We start from the raw sequence: 27,091 nt of genomic DNA on the forward strand, positions 1-27,091 counted from the left end.
GAAAGGTTTGGTTACCCACAAAGGGAAGCCCGTCAGACTAACAGTGGACCTCTCGGCAGAAACCCTACATGCCAGAAGAGAGTAGGGGCCAATATTCAACATTCTTAAAGAAAAGAATTTTCAACCCAGAATTTCATATCCAGCCAAACTAAGCTTCATAAGTGAAGGAGAAATAAAATCCTTTAATTTTCTTTTTCTTTTTCTTTTCTTTCTTTCTTTCTTTCTTTCTTTCTTTCTTTCTTTCTTTCTTTTTTTTTTTTTTTGACAGAGTCTCACTCTCTCACCAGGCTGGAGTGGAGTTGCGCAATCTCGGCTCACTGCAGCCTCCACCCCCTGAGTTCAAGTGATTCTCCTGTCTCAGCCTTCTAAGTAGCTGGGACCACGGGTGTGCACTACCATGCCTGGCCAATTTTTGTTTTTTCAGTAAAGATGGGGTTTCACCATTTTGCCCAGACTGGTCTCGAACTCCTGACCTCAAGTGATCTGACTGTCTTGAACTCCCAAAGTGCTGGGATTACAGGTGTGAGGTAACCGATGAAGTCTTTTGCTTATTTTTGAGGGTTGTGTTTTTTTCTACTAAATATTTATTTTTGAATGCACTTTATATAGTCTAAATATAGGTCATTTTCCAAATATGTATACTGAGAATATTTTCTTTCAGTCTGTGCACTGTCTTACCATTTTCTTAACAGTGTAATTTAAAAAGCCTGTTTTGAACTGAACGGGTGCAGGACATGCCACGCCAAAATATGTTACTTTCGTATATTGATTATTTTGAGTTGAAGGCACTTGCAAAGCAGCAAATGCAGGTAGAGGCTTTTCCAAACTCCCCTTATCTATCAAAAGAAAGATGCCCCAAAAGAAATTCAGTTGTCATAAGTCTCTTCCCCAGCAGTTTCATCAGCTGGGGAAGATTGACTCTTATCACAGGAGAGGAAACTAGATTTCAACACTATACCCAAACTTTGTCACAAACAATCATATCTTCCACCTATTATTATTTTTCCTTTCTCTCATTTTTGAGACAGGATCTCACTTTGTCACCTAGGCTGGAGTTCAGTGGCGTGATCTCTGCTCACCGGAGCCTTGACCTCCTAGGCTCAAGCGATCCTCCATCTCAGCCCCTCACGTAGCTGTAAGTACAGGTATGCACCACCACACTGGCTAAGTTTTGTATTTTTTGTAGAGATGGAGTTTCACCATGTTGCCAAGGCTGGTCTTGAACTCCTGGGCTTAAGTGATCTACCCAGCTCAACCGCCCAAAGTGCTGAGATTGCAGGTGTGAGCCACCGCATCCGGCCCCACCTATTATTTTAAGGACCTGTGTTAGTCCGTTTTGCATTGCTATAAAGGAATACCTGAAACTGGGTAATTTATAAAGAAAGGTTTATCTGGTTCACGGCTCTGCAGGCTGTACAAGAAGCATGGTGCCAGCATCTGCTTCTGGTGAGGGCTTCAGAGAGCAACCAATTATGGTGAAAGAGGAAGGGGAGCTGGCATATCACATGGTGAGAGAAGGAGCAAGAGAGAGAAGTGGAGGTGCCAGGATTTTTTTTAAACAACCAGTTTTTGTGTGTACTAACTGAGCAGGAACTCACTCATTATCATCAGAGGGCACCAAAGCATTCATGAGAGATATATCCCCATGACCCAAACACCTTCCACCAGCCACCCCCAACACTGGGGGTCACATTTTCAAATGAGATTTGGAGGGGATAAATATCCAAGCAATATCAGGACCCATTTACTTTTCCTAAAAGTCATTTACTCTCCCCTAAGTGACCTACTTTACCCTCCTCCCATTCTCCTCTTAAGGCTGTATATAAACTTTCAAATTCCACCACTTCTTTTTGGTATTCATTTTTTTCCCCTTGTGATGCTTCATGCGTGTAACATTAAAAATTAATAAATTTGTATACCTTTTCTCTTGTTAATCTTCCTGTTGTCGGTTTATTTCATAGACCTAGTTTATTTCAAACTTAGGAATGTGGTGAGAAAATCGTTCCTGCGCTATAGAATTTTATTTAAGTCCAATTTACATATATATGTGTATATGAATGATGATTTTTCTGTACTATCTTTGTCTACTTCACTATTATAAAGAGGTTGTCTTATGTTTTCTTCATAGAAATGTTACATTTTTAGGCTTTATGCTTAGATCTATAATACACTTTGAGCTAACTTTTTTTTTTTGAGATGGAGTCTCTCTCTGTCACCTAGGCTGGAGTTTAGTGGCATGATTTTGGCTCACTGCAACCTCCCCTCCCAGATTCAAGTGATTCTCCTCCCTCAGCCTCCTAGAGCTAACATTTATATGTAAAAACGTAGTAGTAGCTCTCAGGTAGCAGTAGAGGTTTACATTTTTTTCCATGTAAATATCAAGTTGTTCTAGGACCATTTGATGCAAATATAATTTTCCTATAAAATTATCTCAGCACCTTTGTCAAAATAAATTCAGTGCAAATGTACAGACCTACTCTGTACTCAGTATTTTGTTCCTTTGATCCTTATCTCACTCCTTATATCAATGACAAATTATCTTGATTTCTGTAGTTATATACTAAGGCTTGAAATCAAGTAATGCATGTTCTTCAAATTCGTTCTTCTTTTTAAAAACAATTTTTATTATTCTGGGTTCTTTGCATTTCTATGTAATTTTAGGAACAGCTTAACTTTCACAAAAGCCTCCTTGTGTTTTATTGGGATTGTATTGAAGAGATAGGTCAATTATGGAGAATTGTCTTAGCAACATGAGACCTATGAATTCATGAAGATAGAATTTTCCTCCATTTCTTCAGGTGTTTTAAAATTTTACACAGAAATGTTTTGAAATATTTAAAATGTAAGTTTTCCACATATTTTAAGAATTTATCCTTCAGTATTTCATGTCTTTGCTGCTTTTGTAAATTGTTACAGTTTGAATTTCAATTTCCAATTATTCATTGATAGTAAACAGCAATAAAATTGATTTTTTACATTGATTTTATATCTTGTATGCTTGTTAAATTTTCTTATCATTTCTCAGAATCACTTTGTATATTTCTTACCATATTCCATGTGAATGATCATGTCATCTGGGAACAAAGACAGCTATATTTCCTCCTTATCCATGAGGATGCATTTTATTTATTTTTCTCACCTTATTGCATTGGCTAAAATTTTCAGTACAGTTTGAGTAGAAGAGTATATTCCCTCATAGCTCCTGATATTTAGTGAAAACATTCAGTTTTTCCTCATTAAGTATTATGTCACTACAGGTTTTTCATAGATGCCTTATCTGTTTGAGGAAATTTCCCTGAATTTCTAGTTTGCTCAGAATTTTTAATATGGATGGATAATAAATTTTGCTGTTTTTCTGCACCTACTGGGATGTTCATATAACTTAACAGTTTTATTTTGTCAATATGGTGCAGTATATGGCTTGATTTTCAGGTATTAAACCAACATTGAATTCCTGAGATAATCACTACATTTTTCACTTTTTCATTGTTGTATTATATTTCTCTATATTACTAGAATTGATTTGTCTAACATTGCTAATTTTATCTAAGTTTTTCATCTATTTTCCAGTTGGATATTAATCTATAGCTTTCTTCTTTCCTTCCTTCCTTCCTTTCTCTCTCTCTCTCCTTTTAAATAATTTGGCTCTTTTTCATATCAGGGTAATGTTGGTTTCATAAAATCATTTAGGCAGTGTATTTTCTGAAATTGTTTTCACTTATTGATATTTTCTTTTTCTCAAAGTGCTTGATAAAATTCAATTGTAAACTCTTGGTTCTAAATTTTTTTGTGGTAAAGTGAATTGAATATACATTACATTTCTTTAGTAAATTTAGGGGTATTTATGTTTTCTATTTTTTCTTGAGTGAACTTTGATTGTTTATATCTTAGAAGAAATTTTTCCTCGTCATAAAAATTGTCAAACTTGGTGTCAAATTTGACACATCAACTTGATCATTTATTCTTAAGTACAAGTACAATTATGCCTGTTTCTACAGTTACTAAAGACAAAAACCATATGATTATATCAATAGATGAAGAAAATGCTTTCAATAAAATTAAACATCTATTTATGTTAAAGTCTCTCAATACACTAGGTATTGAAGGGACATACCTCAAAATAGTAAGAGCCACATACAACAAAGCCACAGCAAACATCATAATCAATGGGCAAAAGCTGGAAGCATTCCTCATGAAAACTGGCGCAAGACAAGGATGCCCTCTCTCACCACGTATATTCATATAGTATTCTCTTCCTATTTGGATGCCTTTATTTCTTTCTCTTGCCTGGCCAGGGCAATCAGGCTAGAGAAAGAGATAAAGGACATCCAAATAGGAAGAGAAGAAGTCAAACTATACCTGTTTGCAGACAACATAATCCTATATCTAGTAAACCCCATCAACTCAGCCCAAAAGCTTCTTAAGCTGATGAACAACTTCAGCAAAGTCTCAGTATACAAAATCAATGTGCAAAAATCACTAGCCCTGCTATACACTAAGAAGAGTCAAACCAAGAGCCATGAATGAATGGCTCAAATCAGAAATGAACTCCCATTCACAATTGCCACAAAAAGAATAAAATACCTAGAAAAACAGCTAACTAGCGAGGCAAAAGATCTCTACAAGGAGAACTACAAACCACTGCTCAAAGAAATCAGAGGTGACACAAACAAATGGAAAAACCTTTGATAGGAAGAATCAATACCATTAAAATGGCCATACTTCCCAAAGCAATTTATAGATTCAATGCTATTCCTGTTAAACTACCACTGAGATTCTTTACAGATCTAGAAGAAACTATTTTAAAATTTATGTGAAACCAAAAAAAAAAAAAAAAAAAAAAAAAAAAAGAGCCCAAATAGCCAAGGCAATCCTAAGCAAAAAGAACAAAGCTGGAGGCATTATACTACTCGACTTCAAACTATACTACAGGGCTACTGTAATCAAAACAGCATGGTACTGATATAAAACAAACATATAGACCAATGGAATAGAATGGAGAACCCAGAAATAAGACTACATACCTACAACTGTCTGATCTTCAACAAACTTGGCAAAAACAAGCAATAAGGAAAGGATTTCCTCTTCAATAAATGGTGCTGAGATAACTGGGTAGCCATATGCAGAAGATTTTAAATTAACTCAATTAACTCATACAAACATTAACTCAAAATGGATTAAAGACTTAAATGTAAAATCTAAAACTGGCCAGTACAGTGGCTCACGCCTGTAATCCCAGCACTTTGGGAGGCTGAGATGCGTGGATCACCTGAGGTAAGGAACTTGAGACCAGCCTGGCCAATATGGTGAAACCCTGTCTCTACTAAAAATACAAAAATGAGCAGGGCATGGTGGCACTTGCCTGTAATTCCAGCTACCCAGGAGGCTGAGGGAAGAGAATAGCTGGAACCCGGGATGAGCCAGGCATGGTGGCATGTGCCTGTAATCCCAGCTATTCGGGAGGGCTGAGGGAGGAGAATAGCTGGAACCTGGGAGGCAGAGTTTGCAGTTAGCTGAGATGGCACCATTGCACTCCAGCCTGGGCTATAAAACAAGACTCCGTCTCAAAGAAAAAAAATTTAAACTATAAAAACCCTAGAAGACAACCTAGGCAATACCATTCAGGACATAGGCATGGGCAAAGATTTCATGACAAAAACACCAAAAGGAATTGCAACAAAAGCAAAAATTGACAAACTAGGATCTAATTCAACTAAAGAGCTTCTGCACAGCAAGATAAACTATCAACAGAATAAATAGACTACCTATGGAAAGAGAGAAATTTTTTGCAAACTATACATCTGACAAAGGTCTAATATCCAGCATCTATAAGGAACTTAAACAAATTTACAATACAAAACCAAACAACCCCATTAAAAAGTGGGCAGAGAACATGAACAGTCACTTTTCAAAAGAAGACATACATGCAACCAACAATTATATTTTTAAAAAGCTCAACATCACTGATCATTAGAGAAATGCAAATCAAAATCACAATGAGATACCATCTTACACCAGTCACAATGGCTATTACTAAAAGGTCAAAAAAAGAAGAGACAGATGCTGGCAAACTTATGGAGAAAAAGGGATGCTTATACTGTTGATGGGACTGTAAATTAGTTCAACCATTGTGAAAGACAGCACAGCGATTCCTCGAAAACCTAAGGAAAGAATTACCATTCGACCTAGCAATCTCATTACTGGGTATGTACTCAAAGGAATATAAATCATTGTATTATAAAGACACACACACCCATGTTCATTGCAGCACTATTCATAATAGCAAAGACATGGAATCAACCTAAATGCCCATCAGTGATAGACTGGATAAAGAAAATGGTATATAAACACCATGGAATTCAATGCAGCCATAAAAAGAACGAAATCATGTCCTTTGCAGGGACATGGATAAAGCTGGAGGCCATTATTCTTAGCAAACTAACACAGGAGCAGAAAACCAAATACCACATGTTCTCACTTATAAGTGGGAGCTAAATGTTGAGAACACATGAACACACTGAGGGGAACAACACACACTGGGGCCTATAAGAGGGTGGAGGGTGGGAGGAGGGAGAGGATTTGGAAAAATAACTAATGGGTACTAGATTTAATACCTGAGTGATGAAAGAACCTGTACAACAAACCCCCGTGACACACGTTTACCTATGTAACTAATCTGCACATGTACCCATGAATTTAAAAAGTTAAAAAAAAATCTTATGTCATTAAAGGGCTTCCCAATGTATGATATTTCTATTGATTGTATGTTTGCTATATTACTATACAGTTTTACTTTTTAAACATAATGAAATATTTTAAATTCTCTTATTGCTTTCATCTGACAGAATTATATTATGCCTCTACTAACAAAATGTTTTTTTACTAGCTACAATCTACAGTTGACATTACGTTTATAGAAACAAATATAGATTGAAAAGTCATGTAAAAGGAAGAAGCATATGTGAAAGAAAATAAGTTTTTTATTTGAATTAAGGATTTGTTTAACTTTGCTCATTTATTAATTTATTCAATCTACAAACATTGTGCTTAGCACCAGCAATGTAACAGATTACTACATATTGAGGATATAAAGTTATGTAAGACCTCTTTAATGTCAATGAAGTCACATGTTCAAAAAGATAAAAATTAATTTGATAACATGTTAAAAGTGATAATATAGATATATAGCATATATACTCAATGAATAGCTATACAATCAGTACATTTTATAATGTTAATAATAATAACCATGATAATATTATGATAATGTTAGCCTATATTTCCCAGCTTTAAAAATAGTACTTTATTATATTTGCATATAACCCCAGATTAGTTCTAATACCTGTATTGATCACAGTATATTTTTAGTCTTTTAAACTCCTACAGCTTGGGGCACTGGAGTTTTCATGACGAGAAACGTGAGTCTTTTCCAAAAGGTTCTGCATTCAGGGGTTACAAACTTGTGGGATCCCAGAAAGAAAGTTAAGAAGCTTGTGAATGTGGCATGATGACAGACTGGCTTCTAAGCCTAACTGACACATCCTTGAATACTACCAGGAGGAAAAAAACCCCTGGTGCATAAATGGAGGGAAGCTTATTTCCTACTTAGGCATATAAGAGAGAGGTTGGTGGCCCATATTTAAATATATGTCCATTTTTAAAACCACAGACTAGTAAGGTTTGGGAATACTGGATATAACTAAAATAAATTCCTATCAACTGAGATAACATCATCATATCCTAAAATGTTTGTTCCAATCTGAGGAAGCTTAACTAATACAATTATATGAGACACTTTTTTCTATAAGAAATGAGCACAGGCAGCAGTATTGAGAGTTTTTTCCCTACTGAATTAATGTGGGGATAGAAAAGACTAAGAGTTATGTTATTTTTATTTTTTGCTATTTCAAGCCAAAAAGGATTGTGATCAAAGAAGAAAACAACGAACTAAGAATAATGTGTTAGAAATTATCTCATAGAAATAGTTGAATTAATTTGTATAATTTAACAAATTATAATTACTACTACTATTCTTTTTATTCAACTTTTTTTTTTGAAAAAATCATAGGCTTACTAATAGTTGCAAAAATAATACAGAGAGGGTCTGTATATGCATCATCCAGTTTCTGCCGAGAGTGGCATCTTACACAGTGTTATCTAGGTCAGGATATTTATATTGGCAAATTTCAATTAAACTAGACCAATTCCTCAAATGCCACAAACTACCTAAACTCACCCAAGATGAAATAGAGAATTTGAATGTTCTGCAACTATTAGAGAAATTGAATTTCTCATATCAAACTTCTGAAAAGTGAATTTCATTGGAGAATTTTACCAAGTACTTACAGAAGAATTAATATCAACTCTATATAATCTCTCTCAGAAAATAGAAGAGGGTACACTTCCTGACATATTTTTTGAGGCCAGCATTATCATGATACAAAAACTAGATGAAGATTGTACCCAAAAATCAAACTACAAATCAGTATTTTGCAAGAACATAGATGCAAAAATCCTCGAGAAAATATTATATTAAATTTAGTAATACATAAAAAATTATATATAATGACCAAGTTAATTTTTTTTCACATGTATAAGGCTAGTTTAACACTAAAATAATCTATCAATGTAGCCATCATATTAAGAGACTGGAGAGGAAAAAGTCACAGGGTTACCTCAATTAATGCAGGAAAAGTATGACAGAATGCAAAATTTATTCCTGATAAAAACTTTCAGGTAATTGGGAATAGGAGAAAACTTCCTCAACCTGATATAAAACATCTATGGAAAACTTCCATGTAGCATCATCCTCAACACTGAATACACTGGAAACAAGGCAAGAATGTTGCCAAGGTTTGAATATTTGTCCCCTCCGAAACTCATGTTGAAATTTAATCTCCAGTGTGGTATCACTGAGAAGTGGGGCCTTTTTAAGAGGTAACTGGGTCACGAGGGCTTTGCTCTCAGGAATGTATTAACCCATTTGTGGATTAATGGATTAACAGGTTATCAAAGCATTTGGGCTGGTAGCTTTATGAGAAAAGGGAGAGAGACCTGAGCTAGCACACTCAGCCCCCTCACCATATGATGCACTGTGCGACTTTGGGACTCTGTAGAGAGTCTCCGCCAGCAAAAATGCCCTCACCAAATCTGGCCCCTTGACCTTGGATTTCTCAGTCTTCATAACTGTAAGAAATAAACTCCTTTTAAAAATAAATTACCCAGTTTTGGGTGTTCTGTTGTAAGCAACATAAACAGACTAAGACAGATGTCCACTCTCACCATTCTTATTTAACAGAGTATTGGAAGACCCTGACAGCGCAAAAGGCAAGAAAATAAAAGTATGTAGATTGGAAAGGAAGAAGTAAAATTGTCTTTACTTTGAGATTACATGATATTCTATATATAAAACCATAAAAAATCTAAAAAACATTAGAACTACTAAGTAGGCTCAGTAAGGTCAAGGGTACAAGGTCAGCACACAAACTATTTGTATTACTTTATTCTAAAAATAAACTTTTGGAAAACAAAATTTAAAACACAATACCATTTATAATTACTCTGAAAACGCATGAAGTACTTAGGCATAAATTTAACAAAACATGAACAGAATCTGTATGCTAAAAACTACAAAATAATGATGAAAAAGGACCTAGATAAATAGAGAGACAAACCATGTTCCTGGACGGCAAAGCTCAACATAATATAGAGGTTAATTCTCCTTAAACCAATTTGTGGATTAAACACGTTTCTTGTCAAATTCCCAACAAGATGGAGGAAGGATTGTATGATTGTAGTTTCAAGTGATTTATGCACATTTGAACGTCAGTTGACAAAAAACAAAAAAACAAAAAACAAGCTTACGCAAAAACCATTTACAGGAATTTGCTTAAAATTAATCATGTATATAAAACATAAAGCTACAAACATTTAAAGGAGAATATTGGAAAAAATCTTCATGATTTAGCATGAGGCAAAGACTTGCTAGACATAACATCAAAAGAATGATCCATAAGAGAAAAAGTAGATAAATTGAACCTCATAAAAAATTTAAAATATTTGCTCTGTAAAGACTCCATTAAATGTCTATCAGGTTAAGTTAGTTGATAAAAGCCACTGACTGGGAGAAAATATTTGGAAATCACCTATATGACAGAAACTTGAATCCAGAAAATAAACTTTCAACTCTACAGTCAGAAAAAAGGAACCCAGTTAGAAAATATTCAAAAATCTTGAGCACTTCACTAAAACAGATATATAAGTAGTAAATAAACACATGAAAGATGTTCAATATCACTAGCCATTAGAGAAATACAAATTAAAAGCTACCATGATATGCCACTACACACCTATTAGAATGGCTAAAATGAAAAAACAACAAACAAAAAAACAAAACTAATAACACCCGTGCTGTACAGAATAGTGGAATCTGCTGCTGTGAATGTAAAGTGATATAGCTACTGTGGAAATCAGTCTAACTTTTTCTTAAAAAGTTAACCATACACTTACCATACAACTCAGCAATTACAACCCTGGTTATCTATCCTAGAAAAATAAAAATTTATGTTACACAAACACCAGAATAGAAATTTTTATAATAGTTTAATTTGTTATAGCTACAAACTTGAAACTACCCAGAAGTCTTTGATACGTATGGGTAAATGAACAGTGGTATATCTACACAATGTAATACCGCTGTGCAATAAAAATCAATGAACTATTGATACACACAGCAACTTGCATGGATCTCAAGGTCATAATGTTGAAAAAAAAAAGCCAGCCTCAAAATGTTATGTGCCATATGACTTCCATGCATTTAAATTCATCGATATTTGTTTATCATCCAGATTATGGTCTATCTTGGTAAATGTTCTGTGTACTTTTGAAAGGAATTTTTATTCTTTTTTGACTAATAATATTCAATATCATTTTAGAGTATTGCGTAAATTTCAATTAGGTGAAGCTGGTTGACAGTGTTACTCAATTCTTCTAAAGTTGAACTGATTTTTTAAATCCATTCAACCTATCAGTTATTGAGAGAGGTATTGAAATCTGCCTATGTAAATGTGTATATGTCTATTTCTCTTGCAATTCTATTCTTTTTACTTCATGTATTTTGAAACTCTACTTAGTATTGTGATGTCCTTTTGTTATATTTACTCTTTTATAATTTATGAACTGACTTCCTTTAACCCAAGTCATATTCTTTCCTTTGAAGTCCATTTTACCAAAATTCATACAGCAATTCTACCTTTCTTTTGATTTTTTTCTATCCTTTATATTTAATATTTGTGTATTGTGTTTAAAAATGATTTTATTGCTTGTTAAAGAAGAGAGTAAACTCATGGTTACCAGGGGCTGGTGGGGTGGGTTGGGGGATTGGGGAGATGTTGGTCAAGGGATACAGTTAGATAAAAATCAGTTCAAGATACAACATGGTGACTATAATTAGTAACAATGTATTCCATGCTTGAAAGTCACTAAAAGAGTAGATTTTGAGTATGCTCAGAATAAAAAAATGATAACCATGTGAGGTAATGCATATGTTAATTAGCTCAATTCAGTCATTCCCCAATGTATACATATTTCAAAACATCATATTGTACACCATAAATATATGCATTCTTTTTTTGTCAATTAAAAAATAACAAGAAAAATGAATTTCTTATAGGCAGCATATAGTAAAGTCTTGCTTTTTATTCCATCTGATTATCTGTACTTTACTTTTCCATTGTAAAGTCATTTATATTTAATGTAATTATTAATATGGTTAGATTTAAACCTACAAACTTATTTATAGTTTATTTTTCCCTTCTGATTGCTGTTCCCTTTTTCCTTTTTTCTGCCTTATTTTTGATTCAGTGATTATTTTATGTCATTGCTTTTGTTGACTTATTAACTAGAATGATTTGTTTTATTACTCCTGTGGTTTAATTAGAGTTTAAGTCTGAAGTTAGAATTTTTTTTTTCTGTAAAGGAAGTTATTAAACAACTTAGGCTTTAAAAGTCATGTGAAGTCTCTGTGGTATACTCCTCTTTCCCCCCTGCTTCTCTTCTTCCTCTTCCCCCTCCTCTTATTCTTCTGTTTTATCTTGTTCATCTAATAAACCGTTAAAAATGAAAAACATTATTTTTAGCTCATGAACCACACAAAACAACAACAGAAACCAACAGCAATTAAAAAAATAGACCATAGGCCATAGTTTAAGGACCCTCAATTTAGAGTTAAATCTTTAACTTATCACAGTCTATTTTCAAGTGCTATTGTGCCACTTCATATATAGTATGGGAATCTTACTTACATATTGTAATTTTTTCCACTTCAGTCCTTTATGCTATTGTTATGTATTCACCAACACGAAAGAACAAAGAACACTGAAAATCAAAGCTATGTGGATAAGCATTTTTATTTCTACAATATTATAACCCCCATGCTACATTGTTATTTCTTTGTTTTAACAATACTATTTGGTTAAACAGTAAGAAAAAATATATTTATCCACATAGCTTCGATTTTCAGTGTTCTTTTTTCTTTTGTGTTGATTCAGATATTTATCCAGTGCCACTTTTCTTCTGCTTGAATTTCATTAGCATTTCTCATAGTGTGAATTCTGGTGATAATTTTTTTTAACTTTTTTATGTCTGGAAAAGTTCGTATTTGTCTTTACTTTTGAAATATATTTTTTCCTTGTGTAAAATTTAAGTTGAGTTTTTTATTTCATTATTTTAAACACATTGCTCTATTATCTTTTGGACTACAGTGTTTTCAATGAGAAATGTGCTGTCTTCCTTATCTTTGTTGCTTTTTATATAACAAAGTTTTTTTCCATGTATACTTTTAAGGTTGTTTCTTTTATCACTGGTTTTGAGCAACTAGAATATGATGTGCATTGGTATAGATTTCCTCATGATTCTCCTACTTTAGATTTTCTTGAGCTTGGTGTACCTTTGAGTTTATAATTTTCATCATATAAGTGGAAAAATTGGCCTTTATTTGTTCAGTTAATTTTCTGTCCCATCATAATCTTCTATTTTTTGAGTCCTCCAATTACTCATATGTTAGACCACTTGTAGTTATGTAACAGCGCACAACTCACTAATTCTCTGTTCAGTTTGTTTTAATTCTTTTTATACATCTTTTTTTGTTTCTATTGCTATGTCTTAGAGTTTACTAATATTTTACAATATCTCATCTTCAGTTAATCCTATCCAGTGTATTCTTCATCTCACATATTTTAGTTTTATCTCTAGAAGTTCAGTTCACACACACACATATATATGTATATGTGTGTGCCTATATATGTGTGTATATATATATGGGGGAATATATATAATATAAAACTCATATTTCATATGTAATATGACATATATAATATTGAACTTTATAATAGATATATAGTATATAATATATAAGACTCTATTATATATCTTATGTATTTTATAGTTTCACATGATATATAAATTCCCCTGTGTGTGTAAATATATGTGTGTGTATATATATCTCTCTCTATATATGTATAACCCCCCATGTCTCCATGTCTTTTTGTCCCATGTACTTAATATGTTCAATCCTTCCTCTAGCTTTTGAACATCTAAGGAATAATTATAGTGACTGCTTTCATGTCCTGTCTACTAATTTTAATATCTCTTCCTATTCTGGGTCAGTTACAATTGGTTGATTTTTCTCCAATGATGGGCCAGTCATATTTTCCTGGTTCTTTGCATACTTGGTCTTTTTAATTGAATGACAGGCAATGTGAATTTTGCTTGGTTTGGTACAAGATACTTTTGTATTTCTAGAAATGTTCTTTACTTTTAGTCTCAATGCACTTAAGTTACTTGGAAACAGTTTGATCCTTTCTGGTCTTGCTTTAAATTTGTTTGTGAGGACAAAGGCAACATTTAATCTCGGGCTTATTTTATCGCATTACTGAGGCAAGACCTTTCTGAATACTTTACATTATGTGCCTCAAATGTTGAGGTTTTCTAGTCTGGCTGGTGGGAATAGGCCCTTTTTATGGCCCTGGGAGAGTACTAGATATTGGCCCCTCTAATTAAAGAGGATAGATTTTTCTTTGCCTTGAGTAGTCTCATTACATTCATACAGCAATGAGTATTCTTTTGTAGACTAGAGACGAATGCTCCACAGTTCTTTGGGGTTTGCACTCTGTGAAGCTTTCTTCTCATTGGTAATCTTTTCTACAACTCTATTCGTTTTGATTGTTGTGGATTTTCAGCTGTTTTCTTCACTTACAGAGTCTGCCCGTCTCCTCTGGGTAGCCCCTTCCTGCACAGAAACCTGGAAACTCTTTCAAGACAGGAAGCTCGGGCAGTAGGACTCACCTGCTTTGGCTTCCATCTCTCAGGGATCACTGTCTTTAATCTGATGTACTGAAAACTATTTTTCCATATATTTTGTCTGCTTTTTTAGTTGTTTCAAGTAGAACAGTTCTTCTAACTCCTTAGCCAGATGTGAAAGTCTCCCACCATTCTATTTTACCTACACATCTAAAATATTTCCTACATTCTCTCCCTCCATTTTTACTCTCTTCTAGTAAACTTCCTTTGTTGCAATGAGAGTGATTCTTCTAAAATACATAGTTGATCAAGAAAAACTTGGCTTTAAAATGTTAAGGGCTTCTGCTAGCATTTAGCGTGCACGCACACTCACACACACACACACACAAAGAAAACTAATAAAAATTTAATATGGTTTAGAAAGAAGCTTTTCATTCAAATCTGGCCTCAACTTCTCCAGTCCAGTATGTTTCAAGTCTTCCTCTGTAACCTATATTCCAGCCACACTGAACTTGGAGTTCTTCAAAGGTGCAAGACAGTCTCGCATCTTTTAGATACTGATACATACTTTCCCCTTTCTCCTAGTTATTTCCTACTCTTCTTTAATTATCTCCTACTTATCTTTAAGTGGAGGACATTTAAAGTATACTTCCTATAGGTTTAACTCAGTGTCTACCACATAACAGGCAAATAAGAAATATTTCCTTTTGCATATTTTTATTTGGTGTTGGGGAAGATAGGATGGAGTTAAAAATAGACAAAATCTGAATATTTGTGATATTTTGTTTTTAAAACTAAATGAGTTATTAAATAAAATTATGTTACTCATGCCTATCTTCTGAAGGTCTTTATTTTTTTTTTTAACTGAATAGTTAGAAGTATGTTTGTTTTCAACAGCTCAAGTCTGCAGCAGAGTTTATCCACCTGCTTCCTGTTCTCATCTCTCTCCTACTGAGTCATCTGGACTTCCTCCAGGGCTCTCCATTTAGTACCAGATTTCACCCAATTTAAGGCCGGCATAATCGTTCAATTTTATTCCAAGAAAAGTTCTTCTACTCCTTCCCCAGGCCAGCTGGAATCTTCTTAAAACCCTTTCCAATATTCATGGGCTATCTTCTGTTCCAGGTTCCTCTTGACTTGGCTTTTTCTCGTAATACCAGATTCTCTAATGAGGCAAAGGCTATTGGTCTTGACTGGTGGTGGGCAGAATTCCTAGTCCTATTACAAACCACCAAGCAGAAATTATTTAGCTAGTGAGACAAGATGGTATTTAAATTGTTTTTTTAAATCAAAGGAAAAAACAAAAGGCAAAATCTTATTTTTACACTTGAGAAGAATGTCTGTAAGACGGTATTCTCACGTAAGACTAAAATGCTTTAAGTTACTAACATGAAACTCTATTTTGCACAGTTTTAGAGGAATTTCTTTTTTCAGTTAAATGACTTGAAAGTATGTGTATGATAATGCTTCAAAAGAAAAAATAATTGCTTTGGTTTTACTTCTTCAGACTTTTTGAATATAGACTGCACTTAATTATTTGAATCATATATCTGTCTGTCATAAAATATTAAGCACTGATATACGAAAAACACAATGCTTGATTTTGGGAATATATAAGAGTCAACAATGGACATGTAGTGTCTGCTTTCATGTACCTGTATGTAAACAGATCACTAAAAGGCAAGTTATTGGCTCAGAGCTGAACTGTAAAAGTTTAGAGCATCTACATTGCCTAACTATATTCTATACCTTTTTTTTATATTCTGCAGAAACTGATATATTAACTAAATTTGTCTTCTTTTTTCCTTATTGCTTCTTTGTATTCCAGGGGCACAGAATCAGATTAATTATTCTGGGGCACAGAATCATATTAATATTTATCCCACTAATATGGGATAAAAAATTAGTATTTTATCCCATACTCTCATTAGTGGTGCTTGTGTATGGTATTTATTAGTCTGTTTTTGTTTATAAGTAATAATGTAACAAACACCAGTTTCTTACCTGACACCCAGTTTAGAAACTACAACATCTAATGATCTGGTTCTTCTCCTTTGTGTTCTCTATGTACTTTCTCACCAACTTCCAGTCCCTATTTTTCTGAATTATGTTTGGATATTCTCTTGCTTTAAAAAATATGACTTACTCATAGCTATGTATCTATAAAAAGTAAATTGCTGTTTTACGAATATATTATGTAGTATTTTAGCTTTTTGGATTTACTTCCCCCACTTAAGCAGTTTTTATTTATACATGTCATTGTGTGTAGTATTTATTCATTCATTATTTAACATTATTGCATTTTGGGAATATAAACTAATGTGTTCATTCATTTGCCTGCCAGTGTGTTTTTGGATTGTTTTCAGATTTTTGCTATTATGAACATTGCCAGTATAAACTGGTATGTACTGATATTCTGTACTTATGCACTGGTCTACCTTTGCAAACAATTATCTTTTGTATAAAATTGTCTGAATTAACCATGATTTTCCTAAAAGTTATCAGAACAAAACAGGAGTGTTCTAAACTTTGTTGTTATATGATCTCATGGATCTCAGATAAATTTTATTTATTGTAATGTACGTGTGTGTAGAAATGTAATTTTAATACTTTTCTAAAAGTTAATTTTTTCTGAAATCTCAAATTTTTTGTTCAAGGATTAAATTCAACCTGCAAACGTTTTTGTTTGCCTCACAGAATGTTTTAAAATATTAGATGCGAACATTTACTTATTGGAATATAAAATCAAGTCTTGTTTTCTATCTCCTCTGAATAATAGAGCAATTTGGCAGCACTGAGTCTTTATTTCATACAATTAGCAAGAACTGTAGTGACAGACTCCTTGAAACTGGGTATCAGCTCGGAGGCATAAGGCTGTAAGAGAATATTTTACTAAAAGTGAACTAAAGAAAGGTAGTTTAATAATAAATCTCCCTTTACTCCAGAGGTAGATGATTTTAGCAGTTCAGTTTCTCAACGACCCTCTTGGATTTCCCCTCATTGCCACAGGATGACAGCTACATTGCCAAGCATTGTATCTTCAGATGACAGTGTCCAAGACTGGCAGGAAGAAATTAGCTTTCTCTTCTTTATCAGGAAAGAAAAGTTTTCCAGCTATCTCATCAGGTTCCATTGGTTAGGATTGTGACTGTCTTAGTCTGCTTTGTGCTTACAGAGTACCTGAGACTGGGTAGTTTATCATGAAGAAAAATTTATTGACTCATAGTTCTGGAGGCTGTAAAGGCCGATATGAAGGTGCCAGTATCTTACAAGGGCCTTCTTGCTGCATCATCACATAGCAGGACAAAGAGAGAGCAAGAGGGGACCAAACTTGCCCTTTTATAATGGCACCAATTCCACCCATGAAAGTGGAGCCCTTGTGGTCTAATCACCTCTAAAATGTGATTACTTAATACTGTTGCAACATCAAATTTCAACATCAGTTTTTGAGGAAACAAACATTCAAACTACAGCACTGACAGATGGATGCAATGGCCTAGCTGCGAGGGAGGCTGCATAAGTAAATACCTCAATTTTTTAATCTTTCCATCAGGAGGCAGGTTCTGCCAGAAAGGAATAAGCGACTCAGACAGTTTTCCAATGTTTCTGCCTAGAACACTTCACTAATATACAATTTCTTCATGGCCTATGTAGGCATTTGTGAACTTTGCTCAACATAATTATTTATCAGATAATTTTAAAGAGTTCTCAGGCTTATGCAAACTTGAGCAACATTTTTATTGACCAGAAAATATTACTGTTTCTTATTTCAATTTATATGTTCCTACTAAAAGTGTAAATACATTTTGGCAATATGCAGTGACAATGACTTCTTTAATTCAGATCTCAATAAAAAGCAAAATATAATTAGCAACTAAAATGGAATGGAGTATTTAGAATTTCAGGCTATTTTTTAAGACTTTGGCAAGGAAGTCAGTAATTATTTTCAGACGTAGATTGATCCAATTCTGTTAATAGGATGATTTGCTGCAAATTTTATAGAAATTTACATTTCTATAAAATGCAAATTTTTCTAAATATTTATAGAAAAATGTTTATGAAGTGAAATATAATACAAGAAAAAATACTTTCAACTTATGAATTCTTCCTTTTTCATCTTATTTTTAAAGGTGAACAGGTGCTCTTTTGCCTAATTAAAAAGAACATGCTAAATACCATTGTTGTTTCTCAGTGGGTATATCAGTTAATGTAATTAAAATATCTGTTTTTGCACTGGATAACCATTTCTCATGGTTAGCTAAAAAAAGTAAGCCAAGAGCTGTAAACAGATTTTACAAATTGAGAGGAAATGGAAAATATCGTCCTAATACCATTTTCTCATATGATAGAGCGCAGAATTTTTAACAAGCTATTTGGAGTAAAAGAATCCATTGATATGTATTCAATATGTTTATGTTATTCAACATCACTTTTAATGGTCTCTTACAAACTATTTGATGTTTCTTTTCGTACTAAACCCTTTTATTAAAATTATGTATCTTGTATCTCCTTATCCCAAAGCAAAACTTACACTAAACTTTCTTTTCTGTGGCCAGGTAGGACAGTGGTCAGTGCCTCCTGAAGTGACTGAAGGCATGATTCTTACTTGCTTCTCTTAGGTCTCTTAGGTCTGCTTTTGTATTCAGAATTTTTTTCTTAAGGTTGCATTTGTAATTTATTACTTTACCACAAGGGTGCACTAAGAAGCCCGCATAAACACAACAATCAGCTACTTAATTTGCTGTGACTTATTTAACCAGAGCAATAAAACGTTTTTTCACTTGAAAGTGTTGGTACTCAAAGAACTTTCCTACATTGTTAGAGGTACTGTGCATAGGAGCAATACTATATTTCCCTCAAAAATAAAATACAAAAGATAGAGTGTGTTTCTATAAACTAATCATTAAATATTTAAAATATTTCATAGATTGTTTCAGGCATGAATATGAATTCAGTCAAGGATTTTTTTATGTCTTTGGCAATTAAAAAAATAGTTTCCTCTTGGAAAAAAAATTTAATTATTTGGGAGAAATTGTGATAGGATTTTAGCATATATTCTAATTGTGAACTGTAAAACTTTATATCTTGTTAGCTTCATGTCAATTTTTCTTCATTACTTGAATTGTTACATAAAATTATCTATTGGGTTTTTATAAGCCTTACATAAATCAAGAAGCATTTAACATACTGCATATACAATCTGCACTATTGGAAATGAGGTGATTTCTTTTCAAAAATCAAACATTCACACCAACAATAGTGCCCCAAACCTAATTACGTCTCTATATTAGAAACACATCATGTCTGCCTTCTTATTGACAAGTGGCAATCATTTTTCTTTTAGATAAAGCTTTGCAATTGTTGACATATAGATCTGACACATCCTTTATTCTGCAGTGAACATTATTAACTGCCTATTGTATGTCAGGCACTGTGATAGATTTTACAGAATCAAGAATTAATAACAGCAACAACAAAGACCCCTTTAAAGGCTTTCATGATCTATCAGGATGGTAGTGGAGATGGAGTTACTAGAGAGGAGTGTGAGAGGTCAAAGCTTTCTTCAATATGCATTGGAGAGTCTGCATTAGCAGAGTGAATTTATTTGCAAGGGACATAATGCCATGTTATATTTTTATGTTGGGTAGTGGAAGAAGCACTAGGTTGAGAAGCAGAAGTTTTCTAAGTTTTAAACTCAGCTCAATCAATAATACCTTGGAAAATTCAAAATATCTCATTTGTAAAATACAAGATGTAGAGTAAATGACCTTTCTATTTTCTCTGAGCTTTAACATGCTTTCATGTCACTTATGTGACTGCATAATTAAAAGATTTGCTCCATTACAATGCAAAAGAAACTGGATTGCAAACAATATTTTGTAGTAACAGGACAATACATATATTGTAAGCTTTTAATTTTGAATATAAAGACATTATTCATTTTTACAGTTTAGTTCAGCAGTGGGCATCTTGCCCATATGATAGGCACAAAATGACCCCTTACATAGAAAATAATCCTTTGAATACCACAACATTCCAGTCCACTGCTATTCATTACTGTAAATTTCTTGGTAGGCTAATTGGCTTGCTGATGAAAAAAATGTAGAATATCAGTCCAAGAAGTTATACTTAACATTGAAAATTACATACTGTGGGATTTTTTTTTACTCTGTTAACAACTTTTTATTTTTTATCTTTTTATATTTTTATTTTAATTTTTTATTTCAATAGTTTTTGGGAACAGGTGGGTTTTGGTTACATGAATAAGTTCTTCAGTGGTGATTTCTGAGATTTTGGTGCACCCATCACCCGAGCAGTGTACACTGTATCCAAGGTGTAGTCTTTTATCCCTCATCGCATCCCACCCTTCTCCCAGAGTTCTCAAAGTCTATTATATCATTCTTATGCCTTTGAATCCTCATAGCTTAGCTCCCACTTATAAGTGAGAACATGTGATATTTGGTTTTCCATTCCTGACTTACTTCACTTAGAGTAATGGTCTCCAACCCCATCCAAGTTGCTGTAAATGCCACTATTTCATTTTTTTTTAATGGCTCAGTAGTATTCTGTGGTGTATATATACCAGATTTTCTTTATTCACTCATTGGCTGATGGGCATTTATGTTGGATCCATATTTTGCAATTCTGAATTGTGCTGCTATAAACGTGTGTACAAGTGTGTTTTTCATATAATGACTTCTGTTCCTTTGCATAGATACCTAGTAGTGGGATTGCTGCATTAAATGATGATAGTTCTACTTTTAGTTCTTTAAGGAATCTCTGTAGCATTTCCTATGGTGGTTGTGCTAGTTTACATTCCCACCAGCAGTTAGTGTTCCCTTTTCACCACATCCATGCCAACATCTATTATTTTTTGCTTTTTAAATTATGGCCATTTTTGCAAGAGTAAGGTGGTAGCACGTTTTGGTTTTAATCTGCATTTCCCTGAACATTAGTGACGTTGAGCATTTTTTTCATGTCTGTTGGCCATTTGTATATCTTATTTTGAGAACTGTCTATTCATGTCCTTTACCCACTTTTTGATGGGGTTGTTTTTTACTTGCTGATTTGTTTGAGTTCCTTATAGATTCTGGATATTAGTCTTTTGTTGGATGCATAGTTTGCAAATATCTTCTCCCACATTTACTCTGCTGATTATTTCTTTTGCTGTGCAGAAGCTTTTTAGTTTAATTAGGTCCCATTTATTTATTTTTGTTTTTGTTGCATTTGCTTTTAAGTTGTTGGCCAGGAATTCTTTGCCTAAGCCAATATCTAGAAGAGTTTTTCCGATGTTATCTTCTAGAATTTTTAATGGCTTCAGGTCTTAGATTTAGATCTTTGATCCATCTTGAGCTGATTTTTGTATAAGGTGAGAGAAGAGGATCTAGTTTCATTCTTTTACATATGGCTTGCCAGTTTTCCCAGCACCATTTGTTGAATAGGGTCACCTTTCCCCACTTTATGTTTTGTTTGCTTTGTCAAAGATCAGTTGGCTGTTAAGTATTTGGCCTTAATTCTGGCTTTTCTATTCTGTTCCATTGGTCTTTATACCAGTACCATGCCATTTTGTTAACGATAGCCTTGTAGTATAGCTTGAAGTTGGGTAATGTGATGCCTCCAGATTCGTTCTTTTTGCTTAGCATTGCTTTGGCTATCTGGGCTCTTTTTTGGTTTCATGTGAATTTTAGAATTTTTTTTCTAGTTCTGGGAAGAATGATGATGGTAGTTTGATGGGAATTGCATGGAACTGTAGATTACTTTTGGCAGTATGGTCATTTTCACAATATTGATTCTACCCATCCATGAGTATGGGATATGTTTCCATTTGTTTGTGTCATCTATTATTTCTTTCAGCAGTGTGTCATAGTTTTCCTTGTAGAGATCTTTCACCTCCTTGGTTAAGTATATCCCTAAGTATTTTATATATTTTTTGCAGCTGTTGTAAAAGGGATTGAGTTTTTGATTTGATTCTCAGCTTGGTCACTGTTGGTGTATAGCAATGTTGTTGACTTGTGCACATTGATTTTCTATCCTGAAACTTTACTGAATTTCTTTATCAGATCTAGGAGCTTTTTGGATGAGTTTTTTTTTTTTTTAGATGGACTCTCGCTCTGTTACCCAGGCTGGAATGCAGTGGCATGATATCTGCTCATTGCAACCTTCCTCTGCCTCTTGGGTTCAAGCTATTCTTCTGTCTTAGCCTCCTGAGTAGTAGCTGTGAATGAGTCTTTAGGATTTCCTATGTATACAATCACAGCATTGGCAAACAGTGACATTTTGACTTCCTCTTTTCCAGTTTGGATGTTCTTTATTTCTTTCTCTTGTCTGATTGCTCTGGGTAGGACTTCCAGTAATATGTTGAATAGAAATGGTAAAAGTGGGCATCCTTGTCTTGTTCCAGCTCTCAGGGGGAATGCTTTAAACTGTTCCCCATTCAGTATGATGCTGGCTGTGGGTTTTTCATATATGGCTTTTATTACTTTGAGACATGACTCTTCTAGGCCAATTTTGCTGAGGGTTTTTATCATAAAGGGATGCTGGATTTTGTCAAATGTTTTTTCTGCATCTATGAGATGATCATATGATCTTTGTTTTTAATTCTGTTTATGTGATTTATTGCATTTATTGACTGCCAAGATGATACCCACTTGATCATGATGTATCATCTTTCTGATATGGTGTAGGATTCAGTTAGCTAGTATTTTGTTGAGGATTTTTGCATCTATGTTTGTCAAGGATATTGGTCTCTAGTTTTCTTTTTTCTTTTTTATTACAGCCTTTCCTCTTAGGGTGAAACCGGCTTCATAGAATGATTTAGGAAGGATTTCTTCTTTCTCCATCTTTTGGAATAGTTTCAGTAGGCTTGGTACCAATTCTTCTTTGAATGTCTGATGGAATTCAGCTATGAATCCATCTTGTCCTGGACTTTATCTTGTTGACAATTTTTTTATTAGTGTTTCAAACTTGCTACTTGCTATTGGTGTGTTCAGAGTTTCAATATCCTCCTGATTTAATCTAGGAGGGTTGAATATTTCCAGGAACTTATCCATCTCCTCCAGATGTTCTAGTTTGTCCATGTAAAGCTGTTCATAGTAGCCTTAGATGATCTTTTGTATTTCTGTGGTATTGGTTGTAATATCTCCGGCTTCATTTCTTGTTGAGCTTAATTATATCTTCTCTCTTCCTTTCTTGGTTAGTTTTGCTAATGGTCTATCAATTTTGTTTATCTGTTCAAAGAACTAGCTTTTTGTTTGATTGATCTTTCGTATTTCTTTTCAATTTTATTTAATTCTGTTCTGATCTTTGTTATTTCTTTTCTTTGCTGGTTTGGGGATTGGTTTGTTTTTGTTTCTCTAGTTCCTTGAGGTGTAACTTTAGGTTGTTTATTTGTGTTCTTTCAGACTTTTTTATATATGCATTTAATGCTATGAACTTTCCTCTTAGCACTGCTTTTGCTGTATCTCAGAGGTTTTGATAGGTTTTGTCAGTATTATCATTCAGTTCAAATAATTTTTAAATTTCATTTTGATTTTATTATTAACCCTAAGATCATTCAAGAGCAGGTTATTTAATTTCCGTGTATTTGTGTAGATCTCAGGGTTCCTTTTGGAGCTAATTTCTAGTTTTATTTTACTGTGGTCTGAGATGATACTTGATATAATTTTGATTTTATTAAATTTATTGAGACTTGTTTTGTGGCCTATTGTATGGTCTGTCTTGGAGAATGTTCCATGTGCTGATGAAAAGAATGTATTCTGTATTGTTGGGTAGAATGTTTTATAAATATCTGTTAGGTCCATTTGTTCTAGGGTATAGCTGAAGTCTATTGTTTCTTTGTTGAGTTTCTGTCTTGATGACTTGTCTAGTGCTGTGAGTGGAATTTTGAAGTCACTCAATACTGTAGCATTTTACTGAGGACTTTATTTCCCATCATACCTATCATCACCTTTATTTTAGATTTAATTTTTTAAATTATAGAAAATGTAAAAATGTAATAAATGAGATAGAATTACATAAATTCCCTGTATTCCTCACACAGCTTTGACAATTATCAACCCATGATCAATCTTTATTACCATATGCCATCCACCCCTGATTATCATGTCATCTGAAAATATAATCACAAAGCAATCCAAACCATTTGTAAACCAGGTTCAGGCTTTTTCCTACTCTTCTCTCCTCCCACATGACCACCGGTGTGAGTTAACATGGGTGATAGGGGATTCTGGGATGTGTGATCATGTGCCTTTTTCATGTACTTTAGCCTTGTTTGGGCTTGATCCTGGATGTATTATTTCCATCTTACAGTGTATGGCTGCCAGGTCTGCCTGACTTTATGACTTAGTGGGCCCAATAGTACACAGCCTATGATAGAGTTTTTGAATGGTTTTTCTTCACAATTTTAGAAGCATTTTATATGTTTGTGATATTAACTGTTTTCTGTGACAGAGATTTACTTTTCTCACTTTCTCATTTGATTTCCACTTCGTTCATGACTTTTTTGGTCTCACAGATTTTATGTAATAAAATGTATCCATCTTTCTTTCTTATAGTTTTAGAATCTGAAATTTAGAAATCTATACAATTTTGGTATAATGGTTATCCTTATACTAATGCCTTTATAAAATATTCTTATTCCTTCCCCGCTGCCTTTTCCCCACTATCGGCCACCGGTGTTCTACGATATTAATGAATTTAGTTATTGTATTTATTTCTTAGGGTTACCATAACAAATTACCACAAACTCAGTGGCTTAAAACAAAAGAAATTTTATTCTTTCATGGTTCTAGAGGCCAGAAGTACAAATTCCACGTGTCAGTAGGGCCATACTCCTTCCAGAGGGTTTAGGGAGATTTATTCCTTACCTCTTTTGGTTTCTGGTGGCATTTCTGGGCATTCCTTTGCTGAATAACCCCAGTCTTTTCTTTCATGATCACATTGCCTCCCACCCTTCTCTATTCTCCTCTGTGTGCCTCTTATTCTTCTCATTGGATTTAGGGCACACTCAATCCAGGATGATCTCTTCTCAAGGTCCTTACCTTAATTACAGCTGTAAAGACTCTTTTTCCAAATTAATATTTACAGGTCCCAAAATGTGATATGGGTATCTTTTGGGTGCTGGTTTTTAACTTATCACAGTTAGTATCTGTTCTACTTCCTTCCCATACCCAATATAAAATAATTATAGTGTATGTATGCTTCCACGGAAATATAGCCATTGTGACTGTACTATTTTCTTTATAACTATCATTTAGTTTTAGGTCTATAGGTAAATATATACTTAACACTCATTCCAGAGCTCATGCTGATGGCTCCCAATTTATGTAGGTTGTTGAAACTTCTTCTCTAACAGATTTCTCCACAAGTGCTCATAGAAGCAATATTCTCTGTGCTCTTGATGTTTCTAAGAGTTGAATGCCTTTTATGCCTGTATATATTATATGTTTATAGGCATGTATGGCAGTTAGCCTGAATAGAAAATCATTGATTTACATTTTCTTGCATCATGTTTTGAAATGTTTCTTCTTTGTCTTCTGACAGAAAGTGCTAATGTCAAATAGTCTAGTAAGGGTCCAATTTCCTTTCTCTTTTAAGTGTCTTGGTATTTTGCCTAGACACTCAAACTCCCCTACATGCTTTTTTTCTTTTTCCCCAAATATAATAGTTTTCCTAAAAGTTGTCTGGATCTTTCCTGTTCTGGATCATTTGTCCATGTATACAGTGTGCCTTACAATATGTACTTTCAAGTTCTCCTTTTTTCAGGGAATTTTTGAATTGTGTTATTACTATTTCTTATTTCATGATCTTGGTTTTTATATGTTGGATCTTGCCTATCTTCCACCTATGTCTTTCATTTTCGTTTGAATCCCACTTCATCTCTTTCTTCATTTTATGTTGATTTTTAAGCATTGGCTGCTTTCCATCTTCCTTTTCTCTGAAGTCATTATTTGTGTGTGTGTGTGTGTGTGTGTGTGTGTGTGTGTGTGTTTCCCTGCTAGTTTAGTCTTTATTTCTGAAATAATTTTCTCCTATTTATAATTCTTTCTAAGTTTTGACAGCTTTTGTTTCTCTGGTAGTCTCCATTATAGGTATGTATAATTCTATTTAAGCTGTTCGTTCATGGCTTCTAACATTTTCTTAATTTCTTTGGATTCATTTTTAAAGATTAGGTAACTGGTTTGTAGAAATGTCTTTCTAGTGGGAGATACTGTCTTCATTGTCTATGGAGACATAAACCTTCTCCTTAATCTCCATTTTATTCCAATAATTTTACATGTGATTTGACTATAATTCTTTTTATTGTTCATGCTTGAGATTCATTTTCTTGTATTCTTAGGAGAAAGGCATGGGTAATATTATATTTCCAAGGTTCATAATTTTAGATGTCCTTCTTCTGTTAGCTAGGTGAAGTTTGAAAACAAATACATCCTTGTACTCTCTGAGACCTTATGGCTCTTTTCTTCCCCCCTACATCAAGTGATGTTTCTCTTTCTTTGCCCTATTGCTCACCTACTCAGTTTGATTCTACTCCCCGGCAGGTTTTCGAAGGCATATTGCTTGAGCTTTGTTTTTTGTTTTTGTTTAGTTTTAGTTTTTTAATTTTTTTACTGAGTTCAGAGGGCTCTGACTACTCCAACACCATCTGACCTTACCATGTTTTCTTAGATTGTACCTGCAAATTGAAGCCTGTTAAGTCCTTTTCTAAATCAGTTACTCGTCCAACATTTGCTTTCCACGCTTTCCAAAGCTTGGTGACTTGGGTGTTCTCTAGATCCCGTGGCTCTCAAAAGTC

This window comes from Pan paniscus, chromosome 5 (genome assembly GCF_029289425.2).
Source record: "Pan paniscus chromosome 5, NHGRI_mPanPan1-v2.0_pri, whole genome shotgun sequence".
Classification (NCBI taxonomy): domain Eukaryota; kingdom Metazoa; phylum Chordata; class Mammalia; order Primates; family Hominidae; genus Pan; species Pan paniscus.